The sequence below is a fragment of the Dermacentor silvarum genome, chromosome 1 (genome assembly GCF_013339745.2).
Source record: "Dermacentor silvarum isolate Dsil-2018 chromosome 1, BIME_Dsil_1.4, whole genome shotgun sequence".
Lineage (NCBI taxonomy): Eukaryota > Metazoa > Arthropoda > Arachnida > Ixodida > Ixodidae > Dermacentor > Dermacentor silvarum.
In genome coordinates, this window is record NC_051154.1 from 13,721,308 (window position 1) to 13,732,059 (window position 10,752).

The 10,752-nt window shown below is 46.0% G+C and overlaps 1 protein-coding gene across 1 annotated transcript in view; it reads left to right on the forward strand.

The window, feature by feature from the left end:
* LOC119457063 (protein CNPPD1) overlaps window positions 1-10,752 on the forward strand; it is a 42,541-nt gene that overhangs the window by 15,844 nt on the left and 15,945 nt on the right.

The window sequence follows — 10,752 nt, forward strand, 5'->3', positions numbered from 1 at the left end:
GAATTTTTCTGTGGTCCCGGCCGAGCCCCATTACTTTGGTACTTTGGAACGTGCTAGAGAACGGTTGTTACGAATCGATTTTCAGCCTGCGTCGGTTGATACGAATAAACGCCGCCCCGCCGCGAAAGAGAACAATGCTCTTAGCAGCGCGCCAAATCACGCGGCGGCGCCTCCGACCGGCATTGCTCCGACACCGCCATAGAGCAAAAGCTCAGGAGAGACCCCTCAATGCCGCGCGCGAAGGAACGGGAAAAAAAAAAAAAAGAACCCGCGGCGGAAATTTCCTTCTCTCTCAAATTGCAAGGTCGCCGTTTCTGCATCGCGCCGGAACAAGCGTGTACGTGCCGACTAGAGTGTTCTAGACAACCGTATTCTAGCACACACTAGTGCCGACGTCTCAGCCACGCGGATAAAATAGCAGTGAACCCTTCTCCTCTATTTTCTAGTCACATGTTGACCTTGCACGCTGCGGCAGCAGCGCAGAGGGAAGCAGCGGCGGAGGCACAGTCGGGCCAACGAAACTGCCACGCCCGCAAACACTCGCTTCCCGATAACGGCAGAAAACGAAACTTCAGGGGGCGGCTAAAATAAGCTGGCGCCAGCACGGCGGCGGGCGCGCACGGAGATGTGCGCAGGGAGTCGAAGGTGAGAGAGCTACGAGGGAGTTGAGAGGGAGGGCGAGGGGAGCCACCGAAGCAGCGGAGTTGACGCTGCCAAATCCGCTTCCCTGCCGCCCTCCTCCCTCACCTTCGACGGTCTCCGCGTGCACCCGTGTGCCGGCGCCGCCCGCTCGCTCCCTGAAGCTTCATTTTCTGTCATTATCGGGAAGCGACCGTTAGCCGGCGTGGGCAGTTTCGTGATCCGCGCTTGCTATGCGCTTGCGCGCCGCGATATTTCACGACTCGCACCGTTCGTGCATCGTGCTATGGTGCACGAATACTTCAAAAATACGTCCTTTTAATTCGAACAAATTTTCGGGCCCCTTTGAGTTCGAACTATCGAGATTCGACAGTAGTTTTATTGTTTCGATGATACGAATTTCGGCTAATACGAATTTTTCGTGACCCCGTGAGATTCGTATCATCGAGCTTTTACTGTATAGAATTATTGTCTGTATCAAACAGTCTATACCCTTGGAAATCTCATGCAACAGTATCGTGTTGTACTAAGCGTGTATCATACTTCCATTTGCCGCCACATTCTGTATATAGAATGCTGCGATGCACCCCTTACCCGCCGTGGTTGCTCAGTGGCTATGGTGTTGGGCTGCTGAGCACGAGGTCGCGGGATCGAATCCCGGCCACGGCGGCCGCATTTCGATGGGGGCGAAATGCGAAAACACCCGTGTACTTAGATTTAGGTGCGCGTTAAAGAACCCCAGGTGGTCTAAATTTCCGGAGTCCCCACTACGGCGTGCCTCATAATCAGAACTGGTTTTGGCACGTAAAACCTCATAATTTAATTTTTGCGATGCACCCCTTCTAGCATGCTTCTCCAAACGGGGCCGCAATCACTTCTCGCGCCATCGGAATTATTCATTGCCTGCAAAACGGCACTGTTATAGTTAGATGCCATCCAAGAAGACATTGAACATGAAGGGCAGTGCATGAAATGGAGGAAAAATGAGGAAGGTTGTGTCTCAATTTCGCTCGCTGAAAATATGGCTGCCTCGTGCAAACTGCGGCCATTTGCTATTGGCAAGAGCAGATCACCCTGTTGCTTCAAGAATGCCAAAGGCCTCCCAGTCTGATATGTGTTCCACGGAAAAGGGTGGATGACACTCAGATCTTTTCACCGAGTGGCTCCAGACCTGGGATGCCAAAATGGAGATGTTCGCGCTGTGGAGTTTGTCTGTTGAAGTCTGAAACAGCGCGGCAAGATGAGGACTGACAGAAAGTAGCAAATTGCGGCATTTTGACACCCGCTCCGGCTCGCTCGTTGTCTGCTATGCTGTTATGTTAGGCCTCGCAGAGTAGCAGCATAGGTGACCAGGCGAGCTGGAATGAGTGTCACAATGTTGCGATACCCTGCTCCCACATAACCACCTAGCGTGTCGTGACGTCACAACAGGCAACTCCAGAAAAACAAAACTGGCTGTAGAAAATCTTATACTAAATAATTTAGTGTGCTGTTAAGCTTGCCAGTATTTATTCTGTGAATTTGTGGATCTGGACCTTCATTTATTGCAAAAAGTGAAGAGTTAAAAATACCATGTCAGGTCCTCCTTTAAGCATGTACATTTGACAGTAAATCAAATTGCATACAGTAAAACCTCGATAATTCGAAGGTCACCGGACCGCGAAAATTCTTCGAATTAAGCGGATTTTCGAATTAACCGAAATGAATAATAAAAAAAAGAAAACAAGCAAGAACTTGCCACAAAAAGAAATCACCTTTATTTTCCATGTCCGAGAAAACTTACTCAAAGTAATCACCAATGCGGGATTACTTGGCGCGCTGGTTCACCGCCCCTAGTGCCATGCTCTCCAGCTGGCTCAAAAAACGTAGCATACAAATATCACCCGCACTGCACTCAACAAAGTTGCGGATGATGTTCACGGAATCGATAACTGCTGCGAAAGCGGGCGTGGTGGTGCTTGACTCCAAAAATTTGGACTTGCTGGATATTCCGGACTTCAAAAATGCACCATCAGGGTTCCCATTGAGTTCATGCATTTTCACACCCAATTTTTCGGACGAATTGAGACCCCAAAGTTCGATTTGCGGACTAAATCGCTCTTTCCGAGCCGCGCTACCCAATCTTGGAGGCCGCCATGTTGGATTTTGCACTGGCTTGGATTCCAGTGGCTCGCTGTATAGCCTCCAAGATTGGGACGCACGCTATCAATAGAGAGCTCGTGCAATCCTCCAGTCTCGGAGGCCATGCCCGCTCTTCCTTGGCTGACAAAACGCCCAGAGTACTGCAGTTTTTCTTTTTTCTTAGTATATGCGCTCAGCACTATCGTTGTAACCATTTATCGTGGGATGTTTCTTTATTGCGACAGCAATTATATGGACACTTCAAGCGGATTTTCGCCGTCGGCGTCGCTGCCCTGAGGATCCATACAAAGTCCAAGGGCGATAAAATCATCGCCGCGCGCCCGCCGTATGTGCGAGTGACAGCGCGCGGGGGACGCGTGCTTTCATGGAGAGCGAACGCACGGCGGAGCGTAAACGCGACTTCCTCCCTCGTGCGAAAGGCCGTGGGGGTATGGGAGGGAGGGAGGGAGGGGGGGGGGGTGACCTCTACTCTTCTAACAACTGCGTACTTAGCGCCGGAGCAGTTTCTCGCGCGCACTGTATCTTGAAAGCGATCTCCAGACGGCTCTCACCTTTTGTATGCGCTGTGCTCTCGCCGCTCAGTTTCCGTTGAAGCGATAGACCGCACGAACCTTCGCTCTCTGCGGCGGTCGCGCTCGCTCGTGCACGCTGACACCACGCGTGTTAATTCAGTGAGTTTTTTTTTCTCTCAAGTTTCAATTGCTATTTTGAACGTGGCGTGTACACTGAGCAGGTGTCTCGGAGACCCTGTCTCAGTGATCAGCGCTACCTCCTGTACCTTCGCGAGAGCTAAGCGGTGCAAAGCTCGTTTCTTGGATCTCCATGGCGAACTCCATTGGCGGAGATCGCCGACGCGGTGACGTTCGTGTCGACTGTACACGGAGACGACATCATTGCTGCGCAATCCAAGCAAGTCGATCTCCTCCAAGCGTAGTATGATGCAGGGCATTATTAGAGATTTTTTTTAAGCCGCACTAATAACTTTTTTTTTTTCGGCCAAACGAGTTTTCCGGACTATTTTTTCACGTCCCCACGAGCTCAGGAAAATCGGTTGGCGACTGTACGGAGCGCCCTAACCTAACCGCCGCACGTTGCTACTAGCCGGAAACTTCGAATTATCCGAATAGAGCCGCGCGGACCATTCAATTATCCGGTAGAATTTGTGTTGAGAATGACGGGACCGCTCAAATTCTTCGAATTAACCGAAATTTCGAATTAACCGAGTTCGAATTATCGAGGATTTACTGTATGTGGTCATAAATTTTGCTTCCAGTACGTATGGCACATGTTGCAAGCATGAAATTTTTTTTCTGAAATGGAGTATAGAAGGTCGCACTGTGTCTGAAAATTGTTTCTTCTTTGCATTTTGCAAAGTAGTGCTAGTGTTTTGTGAACAAAAGTTTAATGGTGGCTTAAAAGGGTATGAATGCGAGCTAATTAGTACGAATTCATCGGTGAAAAATCAGGGCAAAATAAACACTGACAAGGGTGGAACACTGGACATGAAAATGCTAGGCCTCTAAACCCCAGAAAAATACTGGGAAGTTTCGGAGCACCCTAAAAATTCAATATAATACCTTTTCTACAGCCAGTTTTGGTTGTGTTTCCCAGGAGGCGTCTTGTGCTGTGATATCGTGACACGGAAGGTGATCACATAGAAGCAGCAAATTGCGGCATTTTGACACCCGCTCTGGCTCGCTCGTTGCCGGCTATGCTGCTATATCAGGCCTCACAGACAGTAGCAGCATAGGTAACCAGGCAAGCTGGAGTGAGTCAAAATATTGATATCCTGCTTCTACGTAACCACCTAGCGTGTCGTGACGTCACGACAGACAGCTCCAGAGAAACAAAACCGAAACTGGCTGTAGAAAAGCTATTATACTAAATTATTTAGGGTGCTGTTAAGCTTGCCAGTACAGTGGAATCTCGATGATACGAATCTCACGGGGTCAGGAAAAATATTCGTATTAGCCGAAATTCGTATCATCGAAACACAATTAAAACTAGCTAATTAAAGAGTCGGAGGTGAACTCACTCAGGCACACGTACGTAAAAGCATTTACAGTATAGACCACTTCTAACGTAACCGTTTATAGTGCAGAACTGGCTACAACGCGGCCTTTTCCGACTCCCGTTTACCCTCCCATAGAACTCCATGTTGGAGTTGTTGTTGTTGTTTTGAGGCAACAACAACACTCCATGTATACGCATACCGCTTACAGTGCAGCCGCGTGAGACGAAATACCGGTTATAATGCGGCTTCCGCGGGAAAATCTTGCCGACAAGGGCGGGTAGCGAGCACGCTTCTCAACGAGGTGCGCCACTGATGGGAGAGGAGATCAACGAGAGCGATGCGGACGAGGAGCATGAGATGTGGAGCATGAGTCCAAGGGCGATAAAGTCGTCGCTGCGCGCGCCGTATGTGCGAGTGAAAGCGCGCGGGGGACCGTGCCGCCCTCACGGACAGCGAGACGCACAGCGGAGAGAAAACGCGACTCTGTCGCGCGAAAGGCCGTGGGGGGTATGGGAGAGAGAGGGGGGGTGGGGGGGGAGGGCGACGCTGTGCTACGGCACCAAATGCGTATCTTGCAACCGAGCGCAAGGGTAACTGGCAACGCAATCTCCCACGCGAAAGGAGCAAAGCGGGAAGGTAGCACGGGAGGGAGGGATTGGGGGAGGGGGGCTTTTACTCTGCTAACAATGCGTTCTTGTACTTTGCGCCTGTGCCGGCTGTCGGTGTTGTCGCGCGCACCGTATCTTGAAGCGATCTCCACACGGCTCTGGCCTTTGTATGCGCTCTGCTTACGCCGCTCAGTTTCGGTTGAAGCGATAGACAGCATGAACCTTCGCAGCGCAGAGACAAAGGAAAAGCACAAAAGCAACAAAAGCGCCGCCGCTTCAAACTCTTCGCGCCTAGTCGCGGCTTCCGCGCTGTCCGGCGCCACGTCCGCGCCTCCACACCAAAAGAGAAAGGGAAAACGCGTGCGACTGCGAGCTGTTCGCTTTCGCGATCCGCCAGAGGGGGGGGGGGGGGGCGGGGGGGGGACGTTTATTCGTATCAACCGACGAGGGTCGAAGAAAATCGATTCGTAACAACCGTTCTCTAGCACGTTGCAAAGTAATGGGGCTCAGCCGGGACCTCAGAAAAATTCGTATCATCCGGAAATTCGTATTAGCCATGGATCGTATCGTTGAGATTCCACTGTATTATTTCAGTGAATTTGTGGATCTGGACCTTATTTATTGCAAAAAGTGGATAGTTAAAAATATAATGTTTAGGTATTTTTTTAAGCGTTTACATTTATGTTTACATTTGACAGTAAATCAAATCGCATAGGTTGGTAATAAATTCTGCTTCTAGTATGTGTGGCACATGCTGGCAGCATGATTTTTTTATTTTTTTTTTGAAGTGGAGTATGGAAGCGCGACTATGTCTTAAAATTGTTTCCTATTCACATTTGCAAAGTAGTGCTAGTGTTTTGTGAACACAAGTTTAATGGTGACATAAACAGGGTATGAATGCGAGCTAGTTAGTATGAATTTATTGGTGAAAAACAGCGTGAAATAAACACGGACAAGGGAGCAACACAGGGTAGCACTTGTCCTGTGTTCCTTCCTTGTCCGTGTTTATTTCACGCTGTTTTTCACCGAAAGTTTTGGCCTTGTAGAAAATCTTCAGCTTTTGCAGTGAATGGGCTGTGCACTAATTTTGTGCTAGTGGTGTTGCTTGATGCCTCAGTCCCTGCCTCTTTCTTCTCACACAGGTTATTGCCGTATCTGCCATTGCCTATGTTGCTGCAGCACTGACTCTCTTTGGTTCAGCAGTCCTTGTACACAAGATGCCCACACAAGCCAGCAGCTGTTTCAGTGCTCAAGTCTTGGCAACCAGCACATCAACCTCCTCCTTCCCGCTCACTCCAATGCCAGTATTGTCGTGCCCCTTTCCTGAGCTCCTGCACCGATCAAGGACAGAGAAGACACCGTAGAATGTGTTCCGGACAAACCTCTCAGCGTATCAAACAAACCTCCTAGCCAGCATTCCAAATCTGCTTCCAACATGCCAACACGCCGCAGTATCTCGGCTCGACCCCAAGCTTCACGAGTTTGCACGGGAGCGCCCCACCATCCACTGATGGCTAGCTGTGTGGAAGTGACATTCAGCCTCTGACGGCTGCCTCGTCATTGTTCAGCTCTGTGGCTATGTTTGGACATCCTAAATATGGAGGTGTGTGGCTGCAAACAAGGCGCACTTGTAAATGTAGAGCCCAGTGCTTGTTACGCTGTACATAACCACTGGACTTGGATGGAGTGATGGTTAGGAGTGAGAAATTCCTATGTGGCCATCTTCTCTGCACCACTGGGGGACAAAATGGTTCGTCTTTTTTTTTTTTTCCCACATCACTTTGGTATAAGCATTCAACAGACAGTAACAATTTTTGCAGCACCTATTCAAGATTTTGCTATTTCTTGGGAATCATTAACTGAGAAGTGCTTGTAAAATGCTGCCATCCTGGTTTTTTATTTATTTATTTATTGTTTTTTTTTTTCTTTGCTAAATCTTTTGTGGTCATTGCAGTAAGAGTCAAATCTGGACAAAACTGGCCATTTAGATGGTACTTTCTTAACTTAGTTACCCTTTTTCTTGCTTTTTTTTTTTAAAGAAAAATGCACCGGTGATTGTGTAGTGGTTTCAATAAAACAGTGCAGAATATTTCTATGCAAGACCTGCTGTTGGCCATTGTGGAAAAGTATGAACTTGTATTCAGGGTATGATATACAGTTATCATGCTGCAGTTTCCATTAATTCGACCTTGGGATGTGAAGAATTGGCTTGTATTTAGCAAAGGTCATAAGTAAAAGCTATTGTCTTTTTTTTAAAGAAACATGCACTGGATATTGTTGTAGTGGTTTCAATAAAACAGTGCAAAATATTTCTATGCAAGACCTGCTGTTGACCATTGTGGAAAAGTATGAACTTGTATTCAGGGTATGATAGTTATCATGCTGCAGTTTCCATTAATTCGACGTTGGGATGTGAAGAATTGGCTTGTATTTAGCAAAGGTCATTATTAAGTAAAAGCTATAGTAATGCATGGGTGATAAATGTGTGTGAGAATGAGGTGGTTTCCTATGCATTAGGATTTTGTAATAGGCAAAGAATAGCACTATAGGGTGCTGAAATGTTTATTTTGGCTTGGGCTGTCAAAACCCAGCAAGTATGAAGAGAACTGGGAAGCTAGACGTTTTCACAGCCTGGCAACGATAGGTGAAAGGGTGCTGTACATAAAATCGGCATGTGCTGCTTGCTGGGGAACCCTGGAATATTGCCCTGCCATGTGTGGCTACCATGTTGCACGTCACCACTACTCTCTTCAAAGATTTCAGAAGAAACATTGGTTCTTGTGCCCAGCACAGCCAATTGGATGCTGCATGTCACCAGTTCTCTCTTGTTCAAATTAAACATTTTTTACATTCCTTTATTAAATAAGGACCTTTTCCTGTGTAATTATCTACAAGAACCTACTGTGACCTTTGAGCATGGTCTAATCAAGGAAAGAGTTTAATTGACCATTGTCATATAAGTTGACTATTATTTATTCCATGCCAAGAAAAAAAAAAAGGTTTGCATTGTTGTGAACCCTTGATGGCAGTACTTACAGACCTCTACTCCTGCTCAGCTTGTACAAAACTTCATTTATTGAGTTTTCCATTCATTGAAAATAAAGATGTGCTGCTTGCGTCTGGTTTGTGTGAATAGTCGTTCGTAGGGGGGGCACCGGCACACCATGCTTGTCTCGGAGGGCTTCTCGGGAGTGCCGCCTAGATGGGAAGTCGGAAATAGGCAGTCGACCATTGATTCTCACACAGGTGAGAATCAATGGTCTACTACCTGTTGATGACAGAAGGATTTAACAGTTGAGAGAAATGGTCATTGACAAGGGTATAGCAACATAGGGAGAGACCATAGATGCATCATTTTGAAAATGGGATATGTAGTTGAAAAAGAGCAAGGACCGAAGAATGGCCAGTCCAAATTTGAACGCTGAACAAATAACAAATATATAGTCGCAAGAGTCACGAAAGAACTTTGCAAATGGCCAATCAGAATGGATATGTCGTGAGCTTCTAATTGTAATGATGAGAGAAATTAGGAAAGAAGCAACACGTTTGTTAAACCGAAAAGCTGGTGGAACAGGGAGATATGGAAAGCTATCGATGAATGGCAGAAAGCATTACGAGAGCATAGGCAAGCAAAAAAAAGTGCGGTTGCCGCAGCATGAAGTAGAGAGAAATTGGGAAATATGCCAGGAGAAAAAAAACTATGGTTCAAATACTGGTTCAAGCAAAGATTAAAGGTGAAAGTGATGTTAGTTGTCATAAATACGAGAGAAAAAAGAAGGCCGCACCTAGAATATTTTGGAACCACATTAACTTATTAGCAGGAAGTCAGTACACATACAACACCATATTCTAACCGAAGAGGGAACAAATTGGAAGGGACGCAGTGTTAAATTACATCCGAAAATAACAGCCGAATTGTTCAAGGCAATGGCGAGGTGGTTTCTAAGAAAAAAAGCATGAATGATAACCAGATGGAAAAGGAGCTGGTGCTGAGAAATTTCAACTGGAAGAAAGCTGAAGAGAAAAGTCCTAAACGCATATACCACAGGGTTAGACGAGGTACCCGTTAGACTGATAATGAACTAGGACCAAAAGTAAGGAAGATCGTTGAAAGCAGTAGAAAAAAGCTTACAAGATACCTAGGCAAATACCAGACAGTTGGCGACAAAGTAGAATGAATTTATAAAAGTATGGGAGAAAAAATTAGAATTAACTCGTTGGACCATTACATTGGTAATTACGGTTAGCAATGCAGCCGATTCAATTAAAACTGCAAAATGGGCAGAACATAATGAAATATTGGGAGAACCTCAGAATGGCTTCAGAATCGGTAGACGTCTGCATGATAACTTATGTGCTCTTACTCAGTGTATTGAAATAGAGCTGTTTATGCTTTTGGTTGGGAAGCGTAGTGCAAACAAAATTGTGGGCCGATACTAGAGGTAATGCAGAAAGGGTCCAAGCACAATGGCATATACCCCTGTGAACTAGCAAAGCCCCCATAAGCAGAAAGCTTTCATTTTTCGGGGGGGGGGGGGGGGGGGGGGCTGGTGCCTGACCAGCTTTTGGAACCCCACTCATGTATGCATATATATATATATATATATATATATACATATATAAATATATATATATATTACCTTTAATAACAGTTACACTGGGAACTTTGTGTGACCTCGAAAGGTTCACTGAAGTGACGAGCTTATATGAGTATTTGCAAGACCTCAGCGTAGGAGACAGTTCAGTTTTACAGCCCGAGTCCCCTCGCACCGCCAAGAGACTGGCGTCTCTTGGTTGAGCATGCGACAAGCGGATTCAGTTAAATGCATTATGAAGATACATGTGTCTTGTGTGTATTAAGTCGCACAAGTATACATCTATGAAAAAGCAATGTAACGCCTTGAAAAGATTTAATACAAAAAAATACAATCAAGAAATCTTTTCCTGACGAAAGGTCAGTTATTGACAAGATAAGTCATAACATATATAAACATTAAACGACATATAACGATTTCTGAACACAACTTATGACGAATTATTCGCATAAGTATACTGTGATTCCATAAAACACCATAGTTTCATTACATGCCAAAGCATTCCTTTTGCCACTGCTTTCGTTTATTTTGTGGAGGCAGAACAAGGATTATACAGTATAAATTATCAGGTGCCAAATAAATAAACTTATTAACAAATAAATAAATAAGACAGCGATATCTCAAAGCGCGAAAGGACTCGATAGCGAATATAAGAACAGCGTGGATTGTGTTAAGAGAGGCAAATGCAGCATACAACGAATAAAATTAATAAGGAAAAATGCACGAATAGGACTAGGGTGTTTTACACAATGGC